The sequence below is a fragment of the Meles meles genome, chromosome 4 (assembly GCF_922984935.1).
Source record: "Meles meles chromosome 4, mMelMel3.1 paternal haplotype, whole genome shotgun sequence".
Taxonomy (NCBI): Eukaryota; Metazoa; Chordata; class Mammalia; order Carnivora; family Mustelidae; genus Meles; species Meles meles.
The window spans coordinates 87185455-87200650 of NC_060069.1; the positions used below are offsets into that span (position 1 = coordinate 87185455).

At 42.8% G+C, this 15196-nt stretch overlaps 1 protein-coding gene across 2 annotated transcripts in view; it reads left to right on the top strand.

Annotated features, from left to right (window-relative positions):
• Positions 1-15196, top strand: part of WWTR1 (WW domain containing transcription regulator 1) — a 138600-nt gene that overhangs the window by 33010 nt on the left and 90394 nt on the right. The window lies entirely within an intron of this gene.

The window sequence follows — 15196 nt, forward strand, 5'->3', positions numbered from 1 at the left end:
GAGGCCCGTCATATACCTTGGTTTGACTCAGAAAGCCATCTGTGATGTTTTTATTTCTTGGGCCCTGCAGGAAAACTCATTTGTCATGAGTAACAATCACTTTACGGTCATTATTGTGATTGCAGCACATTTATTGCTAAGAATGGCTTATGAGTGTCACCTTAATCCATGAGCTCAACTGGGTGTCAGACATCTAGGAAGGGAGGGACTTGGTAAGTAGTTAAATGGGAAACTAGGGTGCCTTATGGAAGTGTATTAGTGATTAAGGAGGTGGCATTTGGTTTGAGTCAGGGCCTTTAGTGCTGTGCTTAGAACAGTTCGTGTTGTCCTTATGAGGAAACACTTATTTGCATGTGATCCTAATTCCTGCTTCATTAAAAACAAACCATCAGACCGAGTCACTAGAACTCTGTCACAGAAGGCAGGGATAAAAAAGGGCAGACTTGTCTATTTTACTAAACAACTTCTCCTGAGAAGAGAATTCCTATGAAAAATTGAATGGTTATGATTTATTTTATTAATTTTCATAAGAAACAGAACAAAGCAGTTTCTTCTCCTTAGCACAGACGCTGGTATTTTAGGAGGATGCAGCAAGCCGGATCTCACGTGACCCACACTTCCAAGGTGAGAACCTAGTTAACCTGGAGGGCTTGGGGGCACTGACCGGACCTCATGGCCATGAACATGGCACAGAATATAGGGTCCTGTCTGTGGCCGGTGTGAATGAGTGTGGACCGGTCAGGACTGTCCCAGTTGAAAGTGATGGATATCAACTCCTGCTAGCTGGTGTATGTACTAGTGAGGCCAAGATTGACTCCAGACCCAGGGACTACTGGATATCACTTGGACTTCCCTCTGTTTCCTTGGCATCTCTCTTCCCTATGACCACCTCTCTTCCTGCATTTGCAGGAGGGTGGTCTCAGGTAGATCAGAGTTTCCTATATCCCAGGTGGGCACCTCGAAGGAAAGAGAGGGCTCCCTACAACTCTGGCTTCAGCATATGCCAGTATCTGGTCATCTGCCATTCCCCAGGTCCGGTGAAGCAGGGCACAGGATTGATCCCCAAGGAACACATAGTTGGAATGGACAAAGAGTAGCTTCTCCATGGAAGTGGTCGTGGTGGCGGTGATTGGGTGGAAGGTTCCTTTGGCCAGAAGAGGGAAAGACATGCCAGGCAGACAGTAGCCATTTGTATTTGCTATAGTGGGAGATAAGGATCCTAGCTTGAACCCTTAGTCTAACTAGGATGATAACAAGCATACATGGGTGGGAGTGTGAGGACACCTGAACTATATAAAGGTAATGAGGAGATGCGGAATTGAGTATGATCCGCATGAACCGAGGTCACTCAGAGAGGACTGTGAGATTTTAGCATTGTACGCAACTTCTGTCTTAAGTAGTAGCCCTCTAGTTTGTCAGTATTTTGCCTCTTTTTCTGTGGGCTCTTAGAAGGTGATTAATCCTGAAAGCAATGATATCATTTTTATTTATACAGATCTACATTTACTTACAGAAATTACTCTAGAAATTACTCTCTCCTGTTCAAGTACGGTGTCAGAATGCAAGTTATGAAAGTGAGGTTGCTCAGTGGATATAAGCTTTCATTCATAAAAGAGACAACATTTTGCAAACATAAATGACTTGAAATGCCTTTCACAACTAATGGTGTCATAGAATGACTTTTAGTAGCTGCTCAACATCCCATTTTATGATTGTACCCTAATTTATTAATCCAGCCCACATTGTTGATTACATTGTTTCCCATTTTCACACTTCAAGCCACATGAAAACGTTCTTACATATATATATATATAATATTAGATTTTATTTATTTGACAGAGAGAGGGATCACAAGTAGGCAGAGTGGCAGGCAGAGAGAAGGGGAAGCAGGCTCCCTGCTGAGCAGAGAGCCCGATGCGGGGCTCGATCCTAGAACCCTGGGATCATGACCTGAGCTGAAGGCAGAGGCTTTAGCCCACTGAGCCACCCAGGCGCCCCATTCTTAACAGATTTTTAAGATATATCCATGACTGCATCATTAGAATTAATTCTTAGAAATGCAGTTACTGGATCTGAAACTATATTGCTATGGATTTTAAGGGGCTAGTGGGGAAAGGATGATGATCAACTCAGAACCATTTTAGTTGGTTATTGAATCAAGTGCATAATTCTTTATTTTCTTTGCTGTGTGGGAAAATGGAATATGGAAGTAAATCCCAAATGATTGTTATCATCATTTTTATATTATTCATATTTTCTCTTACACTGTTGGTATACGTTCATTATTTATAAATTGACTGTTGTATTTTTGTGGTTTTTGAAAAATAAGTCTCTTATTCAAATAATAGCCACCTCAATAGAAGAGGTACTAGCACTTGGGAAGATGATAACAACAGCATCATCCCAGATCCACTCTGATCAACCTAGCTGTAACTAACACGTCATTGTCGGAGACATTTTGTAAGACTGGGCTAAAGCAAGCCCCTTGCTGCTTTTGAAGTGAACAGTTTACATTCACAAATAAGTTGTTATTACTGTTCATGTCATAAGACAGAGGGGGCTGTGAGTGGTAGCAGTTAGAGCCATTTTTTTTGCAGGCAGAGGGTGTGGGAATTGGATTCATCATTTCTACCAGAATTATTATTTTTTAATTTTTTTTATTTCTTTTAGGTAAAGGTGAGTGAGCGAGAGTTGAAAGAATAAAAATAAGGAAAGTTAAATATTGATTAAGACATTTTGACTCTTTGGGATCCAGAGCAAACATCCTTATAGCTCCGATGAAGAACCACAATTTTGAAACCGTGCCAACATGCTGAAATGATAGGAGAGGAATTCAAAGAGTTTAATGTTAGGTCACCGGTCTGTCTTCCATGCAGAACTTTTTGAGAACACCTGCAGTGCCTAACATCAGACAGCAGCACATTGATAGTTTCTCTAAAAATAGATCTGCAGGGTCATGGAGCAGAGACCATACAGTATGACTTCTGAATTGGGGGTTTTATATGTTTTATATGAATTTCTTCCTCTCTTTGGTTTTTGTTCTTCTTACATTTTTTTCTATCATCTTTGGCAAAAGATGGCCAGTGAAGGGAATTGCACCAGGTTGCTTTGGTGAACACATCAAGAGAGCTGGGAAGCCTGGTTGCTGGTTGCAAATAGTGCCGGCCGTGGTAAGGTACAACAGGCTACTGTGGGGCGGCGGGCTCTTTCTCTGTAGGCCCTTATTTCTCACAGCACTTGCTACCAGCATTAGTCACTTCTGTTTGGGTACTGCGGTTTTCTGCTTCCTTCCAATAACATTGCTTGAATTAAAAAAAAAAAATCACAGAAATATAGTTTCACAAAGACTTCTGTGATTAGAATTGCCGTCTGGAATTTTAAAAAGTAGACAGTGAAGAAGCAAACTTGAGCTCAAAAAGTTTCCAAACAAGAACCGTTTTCTTCATAGGAGAGGCCTCGAAGCTGTTGGGTTAGTGTTTTTTGTCCTCCTTAAAGTGCCATATTTAGTGTACCTGAAAATAGTTCAGGCAAGGCGAAAGGCAAGGTAGAAAGGCATGTCATTCTGTGACATTTTCAGGATCGTAAAGTTAGAATGGCAGCAAATTTGTTTCCAGGGATCTGTGATTCATTCAGCAGAAATTGATCCGAGTTCCTGCCGAGGGTGACATGGATTCTTTTATGAGACTCCAGACTTCGGTACTTTGTTGGCGCCCTCTCTGCCTGTGCCAGTCTGAGCAAATAGGGTAGTCGGAAGATACTGCAGTCAGAAGCTTGAGGTCCTTATGGGAAAGGCTGATGTGTGTGGTCTCTGTAGCCTGGGGGTTCAATTTATTCCTGGATGCGGGGGCAGACATAGCTGTAACTTTTTGCAAAGGCAGTGCTGTTAGTGGAATTAGACAGATGGATTTGAACTGGATCTTGAGGTGTAGATAGGTAGGAGCTAGATAAAAACGATATAGACATTTCATTTCAGCTCCTACAGCAACCTCTGCTGAGTCGATGAGAAGCTGCACTGTGTTGGAGGTGTGGGTGTCGGTATGGTGCAGGAAGGGTGCAAGCCACCATGAGAAGCTCTTGCATGAGATCCAGCTCCCCAAAGGGGCTTCTTTAAGGCACATGGAGCTGAGTTTGAAAGCAGCTGATCCCTGAATACTTTCTTTCATCCAGACTTGTCAGTCCAGCTCAGCTCTGTGGTTAGACTTATTACCATCTTGGAAGGTGAATTCTGCTGTTTCAGTTCGAGGGCTGACCAAACAGGTTCAAAGAAAAGTCCAGTTACATCCTTGGGTGTCATGGTACCGATGGGATGTCTACGCATGACCGTGTGCCTCATTTACGTGCCTCACGTGCTGCTGCCATTTGTTACCTCTTAAAACACAAAGAAACCGAGTTACCCTACACTGTCTTCAGGGGAGTTGGTCTAATGTGGTGGTTGAGGATAGAGATTCAAGAGTCAGGATGTGGGTTCAGTTCTTGACTTTGCCTTTCAGGAGCAGTGTGATCCTGGGCACATTGCTTAATTTCCTTGTATCTCTGTTCCTTCATCCCTAAGCAGAGATGGTAAATAAAAACACCTATCCAACAGGGCTGATGCCGGGCAGTAATAAAACCCGTCTACATAAAGTACTAGGTAAGTGCTCAAGGGTGCCATATGGTGGAGCCCAGGACCAAAATAAATCTAAAAAAAACCCCGAAGTGTAGATGTTAAGTGGAACCAGGTCCCTCATGGGATGTGATAGAATCCTATGAAGCTTCCAAAGGCCCACCAATTTGGAAAACAAAATTGAGAAATCAGAACCCTGATATCTTGAGAGAATCACACCATTGGTGTGATATGAACAGCAGATTTCGCAGATTTTGAGGCTTAACCAGCAGCCCGAGCCAGCCCTGGGTCAGCTCGTCCTCGGGCAGTAAAGGTAAAGTGTGGCCTTCCCTTTGGTAGTCATTTCAAGCTTGAACAAAAAAGTACCTCTGCATGATGCATAGAGTGTGGGAGTTATGGAAATTGTCATCAGGTGCTTGTATACCTAATTTTAATAATACTGCTGAAGAGCACAGTCAGTGAGAACTTAGTTAGTGTGAGGAGTTTGAGGGGAAGCACTGCTGTTTCTCATTTTTGGAGAAGTTGCAGGGGGCCCAAGGTGTTGCGTTCAGGAGAGCCCCTGTTCTGTACTTCGGGGTACAGTCTCAAAGAGGTGTGAATTTCATCTCTTCCCGAAAGGTGCCATGAAAACATAGCAGGGCTGTTCCTCTTTGCCATTGTTTCTGTCTCCCAGCAGGATGAGGTCATGACAGAATGGCAGGTTTATCTTGGATTTCCTTGTTTGGCCAGCAGCCTAAGCATCCCAGGGTTGAATGTCTCTGGCTATCACATAGATATCAATGGCTTAGAGGCCGTGTTGGCTCCTGCATTGCTGCTTTCTGGACCCCGGTGGAGCTTGGGGGCAGGAGGAGGGGACAGAGGAAAGGGGACAGGTTTGTACTTCTCAGGTCAAATCTCACCTCTGCCCTTTATAGGGTTTCTCTGCTCTACAGTCCTGAGTTGTCCTGTCCCTGCCCTTCAATATTCTTCACACCCGACATGAAATGTCCCTTGCTTTTTTTTTTTTTTTTTTTTTCTTTTTTGCCATTGTTTGTGAGCTCCAGACGCATGGGGACCACATCTTGTACTCCACTGGTTCAGAGCGCTTTCTGGAGCCTGACTTGCCTGGCTTCAAGCCCTGGCTCTGCCATTTTCTGGCTGTGCGACCTTGGGTAAATTCTCCAGCTTCTTGCCTGTCTTGGGTGTCACTGTGAGGATTAGAGATAAACATGGATGGGGCTTCTGGCACCAAGACTGGCACGGATGGATGCTCAGAGAGGTCGGTCCGCCCACTCCCAGCTTGGTACTAGCGCCTAAGTGTCTGCTGACCCACGAGCAGTGCCCAGCCGTATCTGTTGGCTGCATGACATCGTAGCCCCAGGCTTGTGGCCAACTGGGGCAGGCAGCCTACTGCCTCGGAGGAGCCCCTCATGCCATTCGTCAGTGCCTGAAAGAAGGTGCCTACAAAGGACACAGACTTTTATCTTTTGAATCTCTTGTTTCAGTCCATCTGTAAGAACTTGAGAGTAGCCTTTATAAAGTAACTCTTAAAAATTATATAAAAAATAATTATAGTACTATTCAGTAAGGGGGAATCTCCCATAACCCACCATTTGACTATCCATTGTCCACCGTGGTATCTATCCTTACAGGTTTTTCTGTGTACATGTGTTGTCATACTAGTTATTTTCATTTATCCAGTGGTGGAATATTCTATGTGTATTTTCATCTCCATAGGAGAGGTTTTTAGAGTTCATGGATAATGTTGATATGATTTATGGAATTGTAGAGAGCTTCAGGTAAATCCTTTGTTAGAGGGAGGCCAGCGAGAAATACGAAAGCACCTAATCCGTGGAAACCCATCAGCCTCTAGTGGCTGTGAACTTGAAGCAGCACAGTGGAGTTGCATTGCATGTGCATTGGATGCCTCTTTTTATTTTATTTTATTTTATTTTATTTTATTTTATTTGTCAGAGAGAAGGAGAGAGAGAGAGCACACAGGCAGGCAGAGAGGCAGGCAGAGGTGGAGAGAGAAGCAGGCTCCCTGCCGAGCAAGGAGGTCATGCGGGTCTCGATCCCAGGACCCTGGAATCATGACCCGAGCTGAAGGCATCGGCTTAACCCACTGAGCCACCCAGGCGTCCCCATTGGATGCCTCTTTATGCAACCATGTGAGCCTGGAGAGAGAGGGGCACAGAGAGGAAGTGAAGGTGGTGCTCTGCTCTGGCTTGGGGAGTGTATGCCCTGGAGTGAGTGTGAAATGAGATGTGAGTCTGCTTTTCCTTCTGCTCATTTTGGTCCCATGGAGACCCTCAGGATGTGACCACAATATGGTGCTCAGGCACAAGCCAGTTACCTTCTCAACTGTCTGTCCTAAAGCTGGGGGGGAAACTGGGTATGCTGGCTTCATGAAGAGATGGATAAAAATGGCACAGCAGACTTAAATGTTCAGTTAGATTTTCAGAAGCGGTTTTCCTACAGTAGTTTTGCCTTTGCTTGGTGACTTTAGAGCCTCACCCCCTTACCAGACTCATTTCTGGCCAATATGTAAAAAGCAACATTCCTCCCTTCCTTCTTTCTTTCTTCTCCTTCCACACTGAGGTGCTGCTATGTGCTGGGACTGTGGAGTGAGTAATAAATCAGTACATGGCTTTTGCCCCAAATAATTGACATTAAGTTTTAGAGAGAAGTATGAAAATGGCTCATCATAATACATGGTAGTTGAAGGAAGTTCATTAAAGGAGATGACAGCCATCTTACTGGGGAAGTACAGAGGAGGGAACACTTCGTTCCAGCCAAGGAATTACATGGGGCCCCAGAGGAGGGTGCTTCCTGAGCCTGGTTTTTTTTTTTTTTTTTAACATTTTATTTATTTGACAGAGAGAAATCACAAGTAGGCACAGAGGCAGGCAGAGAGAGAGGAGGAAGCAGGCTCCCTGTGGAGCAGAGAGCCGGACGTGGGGCTCGATCCCAGGACCCCGGGATCATGACCTGAGCCAAAGGCAGAGGCTTTAACCCGCTGAGCCAGGCGCCCCCTGAGCCTGGTTTTTAAGGATCGGGTAGTTTTGATAGGCAGAAAAGAGAGGTGGGGAGAGGGCCTCTTGGTTGAAGGAAAATGAAAGAGACCTTGAAGAAGCTTGAAAGCCAGACCCATTCGAGGAACAGAGTTCGTGGGATACATCTGAGGTGACATGGGAAAAGCAGTCAAAATTCCAGTTGGGGAGTGCAGACAGAGTAGCTCCCACTGAACGGTGTGGATGTTTATGCTTATTTGAACCCTGTTGGAATATTCCTGGTTTATTTTATGAAGGGATGTCTCTCACTGAGGATATTGACTCAGGGACGTTTCCTTTTACAGTCAGGATGGCCTCCATCAGACCAATATTGTTCTCGGGCCTTTTTTGTTTTGTTTTGTTATCTTGGATAAACAGAGAGAGGCTGATTCATTTTTCTAGAAAAACAGGATGCACTAAAATACTGCAAGTGACAATGAAACAGACATGCTCACGTACAATAATATTTATAAAGGGACCAAACAATATGTGTAGCAGATATGTCCATGGTGTGGCTGATCTCCCACTTCCATCTCAATTGCCCTGGGTCCTTGGCCAAGTTGCTTGTTTCATTGGGTCTCAGCGCCTTAAGACATCAAACCAAGCACCAATAACACAAAGCAGGCATGCTGTGGGGAATAGAGGAGTATAAAGTGCTAGGAACATTGCTGGGCATGTAGTAGTCATTCCAGTAAAGCTTAGTAGTCTTTACACTGGCTATAAAAGATGGATTCGTGGTAGGAGTAGTATTTTCATAGTGATTGAAGAAAACGTTCGTATCATGGAGAAATGTTCCAATATACATGAAAGTAAAATAGTGTTACCAATTCCCATGTAACCATCATCACCCTGTTTGAGCAGTTACCAGGATTCGACCACTCTTTTTTTGTTGTTTGTTTAAGATTTTATTTATTTATTTAAAGATTTTTTATTTATTTATTTGACAGAGAGAGATCACAAGTAGATAGAGAGGCAGGCAGAGAGAGAGAGAGGGAAGCAGGCTCCCTGCCAAGCAGAGAGCCCGATGCGGGACTCGATCCCAGGACCCTGAGATCATGACCTGAGCCGAAGGCAGCGGCTTAACCCACTGAGCCACCCAGGCGCCCCTATTTATTTATTTATTTGACAGATGGAGATGACAGGTAGGCAGAGAAGCACGCAGAGAGAGAGGAGGAAGCAGGCTCCCCGCTGAGCAGAGAGCCCGATGTGGGACTAGATCCCAGGACCCCAGGATCATGACCTGAGCCGAAGGCAGAGGCTTTAATCCACTGAGCCACCCAGGTGTCCTTAGACTTTTTTTTTCTTTTAAGATTTTATTTATTTATTAGAGAGTACATGTGTGCCCAGGAGTGGGGGTGGGGGAGATTCAGGTAGAGGGTGGGAGAAGCAGACTCCTCGTTGAGCAGGGAGCCCTACACAGGGCTTGGTCCCAGGACCCCGAGATCATGACCTGAGCCTAAGGCAGCTGATTAGCTAATTGAGCCACCCACATGCCCCAGCATTCTCATTTATCAATCTGTTTTCTCTCTTAAAAATATTTTAAAATTTTAAACAATTAATTGCCAGCTAAATTATTTTAAAGCAAATTCCTGATAGCTTATAATTTTGCATGTAAGAGCCTGAGAAGTCAGTGGGCCAGAGAGGAAACTCCTTCAAAAATGACAGACACTGGTATTTTGAGCCTAAGTTTCCCAGCTGAGTTTTAGGTGTTTCTGCGTTAAATGAGAAGATGTTTGCATTTTTTTAAAAAAATAATATCCTTGCTTTCCATTCTTTAAAATGTCTTTTAATAGCAGAAGAAATGATTATGACCTAGGGGTCTAGAAACAAGCCAAGACTTTATGACGTCTTTGATACTGAGGTTCTAGTTGGCTAATTATTCTAAGGAAAAAAAAAAACATGCATAGGAGAGGAAGTCAGTGATGGCAGAAAACCTGAATGGTCATAAATTTTGTATTTTGGGAACAGTTAAATCCTGGTGGGTTTTGTTTTTGTTTATTTGTTGTTTATGTTGAGTGGGTTCTATAGGGTACCCTGGTATTGGTAAGATTCCTAGAGTATCTAAATATAAATGGCAACAGATTTTTTTTTTCTTAATTCCCCTTCACCCATTCTGTCAACCCTCCCCACCTCTCCTTTGGCAACCACCAGTTCTCTATATTTGTGAGTCTGCTTCCTTTTTGTTGTTGTTTCACTTGCTTATTCATTTTGTTTTTTAGATTCCACATGTAAGGGAAATCATACAGTATTCGTTTTTCTCTGACTTACTTCACTTAACACACTACCTTCTAGGTCCATCTATGTTGTCATGAATGGTAAGATCTCATTCTTTTTTGTGGCTGAGTAATATTCCATTGTAGCTACACTGTATCTTTTTTATCCTTTTATCTGTTGATGGGCACTTACTTTAATTCAAGAGTTGTACTTGGAAGGTAAAAGTTCTGTTTATTTCGCTTAGTGTATTTCACGTATTAGTCTGCACATAAAACAGCACTTAGGGGGGCACCTGGGTAGCTCAGTGGGTTAAAGCCTCTGCCTTTGTTCGACTCAGGTCATGATCCCAGGGTCCTGGGATCGAGCCCCGCATCAGGCTCCCTGCTCTGCAGGGAGTCTGCTTCCTCCTCTCTCTCTCTGCCTGCCTCTCTGCCTACTTGTGATCTCTGTCAAATAAATAAATAAAGTCTTTAAAAAAAACAAAAAAAAAACCAGCACTTAGGTGCATGTACAAAGCATTTTTTATAATGGAGGATTTCAAATGTAATGTAATCCCATTAGATTAGTTTAATGACCCCCCTCCCCCGCCAAATCTGTCACTGGAGCTGTCTCCATTTGAAAGATGTTCATGTTGTTTCTAAAAGAATTCTGGGACAAAATGGAAAGAAAAGGTGTAGAATCAAATTAAATTACACTAGATGTAAAGAAATTCTTAGTATCAATGCTGTTGCCTTTGAGAAGTATGTCAGTGATAGCTCTCAGAAGAACCAATTTTTCCCGGATGGAATAAAAGTAAAATCTGATGTTTGAAAGCAGTTCAAGAAAGAGCCCCTTGAAAGACACTAAGCAAGAACAAGTTTGGAAGACAATACTGAAATATTAGCAGTGGGTTCTCTTAGCGGATTTGCATTTTTGTTTCTTTTTCCATCCATTGACCTTTCTCATTTTTTGTTTCTCTGTACTTTACGATTTTTTTCACCATGAGCCAGGATTACTGGATTGCTAGAAAAGTAACACAAGAGTGAGTGTATGTTACCAAAGTAAAAGTCAGCATCCGTAGAATAGAGACTCGCTGTACTGAGGTGAGTATGTCAGGGTAAGGCAGATACTTTTTCTTAACTAAGTTTTTATCCTTCGTCTTGTCACTTAACCTGCAGCCCCGTGTTTGGTCCCTGGCTTCTGCCTGTTTGCTTGTTACTGATGGTGGGGAGTGGTGCTTGCCTTCATGACTTTATCTTCTTAGGCCAAGTTGGAGGATAGTTAACCCTACTTTCCAGGCCAGTCCCCTAAGCCATGTTTCGTTTTCACACTTGATTCTGTTCTGTCCTCAGCCCTCACATTTTCCAATTTGCCTTCTGAGGCTGCTCTGGTTTCAAGAGATGGGCATTGGGAAAGGCTAGGAGATGGATGCAGGAGATGGATGCAGGGATTAGCTGAATGACTGGGACGGGCCTCAGAGAACCTCCTTCTCTTCTGAAACCGTAAAAATGCCTCTCTGTTCTGCTGCCAACCTCCCCACCCCGACTATGACAGAAGAATTGTGATGTTTTTCAGAATGATTTTCAAGTCTGCTTTAGAACCATTACCTATTCTGAAGTTCACTATCTGAGAAATAATTTAGTTAGGCGTAAGTAAAACAAGTAGTTAAGGCATAAGTAAAACGAGTAGTTAAAACATTAAAGATTGTATAGAAGGAAGTGTCGGGGGAGTCCATGGTGGTGGGATATGGCGGTGGAGAGACATGAGGAAGGGGTTGAGAAGAGCCCTTTATCGATGGTGGAACTCTGATCTCGGAATGACAAATGGGGCAGGGGGGGAGCAACTCCTCCATTTTCCATGCTAATTTACTCATCACACTGAATATCCTGCTGGTGGTGAGCCTCATATCCTCTTCCATAGGAAATACTTAGCGACCCGAGGTAATAGAATCTCTTTTATGGCACTTCCCTGAAAAGAAGATATTACTCAATTGGCAGGCAACTGGGGTTTCTAAGGGACTTACTCAAACCCTGTTTATTGTGTACTTGCCTGTACAGAGTGACGGGGCAGAGGGGAAAGTAATTATTAATAGTGTTTTTCTCTTAAGGATCCTAAGTTTTCGAGTGCAAAGTAAAATGATCCAACTGCCAAGGTATATATTGGTAGGTGTTTTTGTTTTTGTCTGGAATGGGTTCAGGTTAATCCATGTGAACATTTGCCTAGCGCCTGTTGTAACAAAACAATGGGTATTGATTAGAGCTCATTGAACACAGAGTGAATTTACCTCAAATTCCTGATCTTTCTTCTAGATTTCGAGCAGCACCAAGCCTTAGCTAATGTGGCTATCAGGCCACAGTTCAGGTGTGGCAAGGAAGTTTCCAACAAAAGCATTTCTCTTTGATAGTCGGTGTTCGATTATTGAATTTCTAGTCTCATGAATGGAGTCCACATGGCAGCCCCTCCAGTATTTCAGAGTATATACGAGTATGTGATCGCGGATGGCAAACATTTCGGCGTTGCCCGCTACACGGCCTCTTTGCATCTACTCATCTCTGCCATTGTGGCATGAAAGCATTCAGGGACAAAACATAAATGAGCAGGTGTGGCCATATTCCAGTAAAACTTAATTTACCAAAACAAGCTACCAACTGGACTTGGCGTATAGGCTGTAATTAGCCAACCCCTGGCATATGTCGTTGTCCACCGCATACCTGTCATTGGATTGGTTCTGCACACATTTTACCTTAATGTACATTAGTCATTTTCTTTCTTTTTTTTTTGAAGACTTTATTTATTTATTGGACACAGAGAGTGCACAGGCTAGGGGGAATGGCAGGCAAAGGGAGATGGAGATACAGGCTCCCTGCTGAGTAGGGAGCCGGAGCAAAAGGCAGACACTTAACCGACCTAGCCATCCAGGTGCCTGTACATTAGTAGTTTTCTTATGGGTGAAGTTCAGTCCTTTTGGCTCTCTGTAATCCCCGGATGTCATATAAGTAGAAGAGTGTTCAATTGATTTTTGGGTGATCAAAGAAGGACTGCTTGTTTCAGGCCATTGCAGCGTTACTGTCCTTACGGATAGAGCTTCTGGCGCCCTGTTCCCTATCCCTGGCCTGCTGGAAAGGGAGAAGAGAAGCCCTTTAAGCTTTGTGTCCATCCCTTGTTTCTGTCTTTCTTAGCCAGCCTTCCCCTGCTTTGAGCAACTACTATTTACAACTCAAAGAATTCTTTATTTATACAGTGTTGGAGACTGTTTACCCATGTTGAACTAACATTAGGTTTCTTTAAATGTACTGTTAAAACGAAGAGTGGCCGTTTGTAACTTTAGGAGCATAACAGCTGGTCTCATGATGTAAGAGAACATAGACACCCTTAAAATTATTTCCAAAGGCCCTGGGAATGGGATTTTCCTAGTTTATGCATTGCAAGGCAGTCTTTTGTATATTGGTGGAGGAAAGTAAGGTGAAACAAAATCCCTTGCAACACTGAGCAGGTATGAATTTGATACTTTATTTTCTTCCAGAAAACTGGCCAAGTTTGAAAATTTTAGCATGGACATTGTAATTTTCAATTTTTAGAAGATACATGGTATATAAGGGCAGTTTTCACATTTTAATATTAGAAGATTAGCATCCCAAAGGAAGAGAAAAATGTTTTTAATTCCACATAGTAAACATTCTTTTTTTCCCCTTAGTGTGAATTCATTTTTGCTAACCAGCTATTTTTTTTTTTTTTCCTCCTGACTGAATCTTTCATTGTAAAAAGTGGACCACTGGAGTCCTCTGAATTCAGTTGGGGAAAATGATACACACAGACTTGCAAGTGAAGCATTGCTTTTAACTTCACTGGAAGTGAGGCAGATGCGGACCTTGGAAAGAAAGGTTATTATTTCCTCTGTGGAAACTTTTATCTTTGTTTTCTGAGTAACTGGTAAAAACAATAGTTTGCTGTGGAGTTTCAGTAATCAAAGAAGAGGAAATAGCATGTGAGTGACTGCAGCTGGTTGGCGGACTCATTCGGAAGGTGAAATCTACCAGAGTCTCATTAACTATCTCCTTGTGCAAGGGTCGGCAGACATGTTCTGTACAGGGCCAGATCACGAATGTTTTGGATTCTGCTGGCCATGTAGGCTCTGTCCCAGCTATCCAGCTCTGCTGGTGTAGCAAGAGAGCAGTCATAGACAATGCATAAAGGAGGGTGGCCGTGTGCCGATAAGACCTTATTTGTGGACACAGGTATTTGAATTTTCATGTGTCACAAAATATTACTTGACTTTGCTTTTCTTTCAGTTATTTAGCAATGTCAAAGTCATTCCTAGCTTGCTGACTGTACAGAAACAGGTGTGGGTGGGCTTTGGCTATCAGGCGTGATTTGCTGAGCCCCATGCTGGTGAATTTGCATAATGACTTCTGGGAGGGGCCGGGAGGGTATAGTAGTAGGGAACACATTGCATATTCATACTTTTAGGAGATAATCTGATTATGATTAGTTGACACAAATTTGTGCAGAAAATCCCTGGTAGAATGTGGAGGACTTTTTAGGAGTCTGGTGTTCTTGACCTTGTGCAACTAATACATAGTCCAGGGAATTTGGGACCTGATGCTCATCAGGTATGTGGTCAATTTGGACCAGATGACATCTAAAGCTTCAGGTAGATCTTAACATTGTAGACCCTTTATCACTTGTTTTGCTTCAGTTATTTTTTTCTGATGATAATTCTTAAACTTACCTACCTAAAAATCATTTAAATATTTCTTGAGAAACAGATATGCTCTGGGGTGCCTGTGTGTGCCTCAGTCAGGTAAGCATCTGCCTTCCGCTAAGGTCATGATCTCAGAGTTCTTGGATTGAGTCCCATGTTGGGCTCTTTGCTCAGCGGGGAGCCTGCTTCTCTCTCTCCCTGTGTGAACCCCCGCCCCGCTCTTTCTTTCTCAAATAAATAAATAAAAATCTTAATGTTCCAACTATACAGGGCCTGGTAGAAGTGGTGGTGGTGGTGTGTAGAGGGCGCTGGCGGAGTAGTCAATACAAAAATGTGCATTTTTGTATTCCAGATGAGTACTTTGTATATTGTATAAAATAAAATAAAAGTCTTTCTTACAGTTTAAAATATAATACAGTGAGTAATTATACATGCAAAACAATTACTAAAAATAATAAAATTGTGAATAATTTGAAATTGAATATTACCAGATACCAATATTTGCACTGTTGCTGTAGTTCCTCATTTATTCCTTAGTGCAGCATGTATTTTGTGAGCACCTACTATGTGCCAGGCACTGGTCTAGGCATTGAGGACCAAATTGCTTGCCCTTACAAATCTTAGGTTCTTTTTTATTTTTTTAAGTAAATAAAGATTTTGTTTATT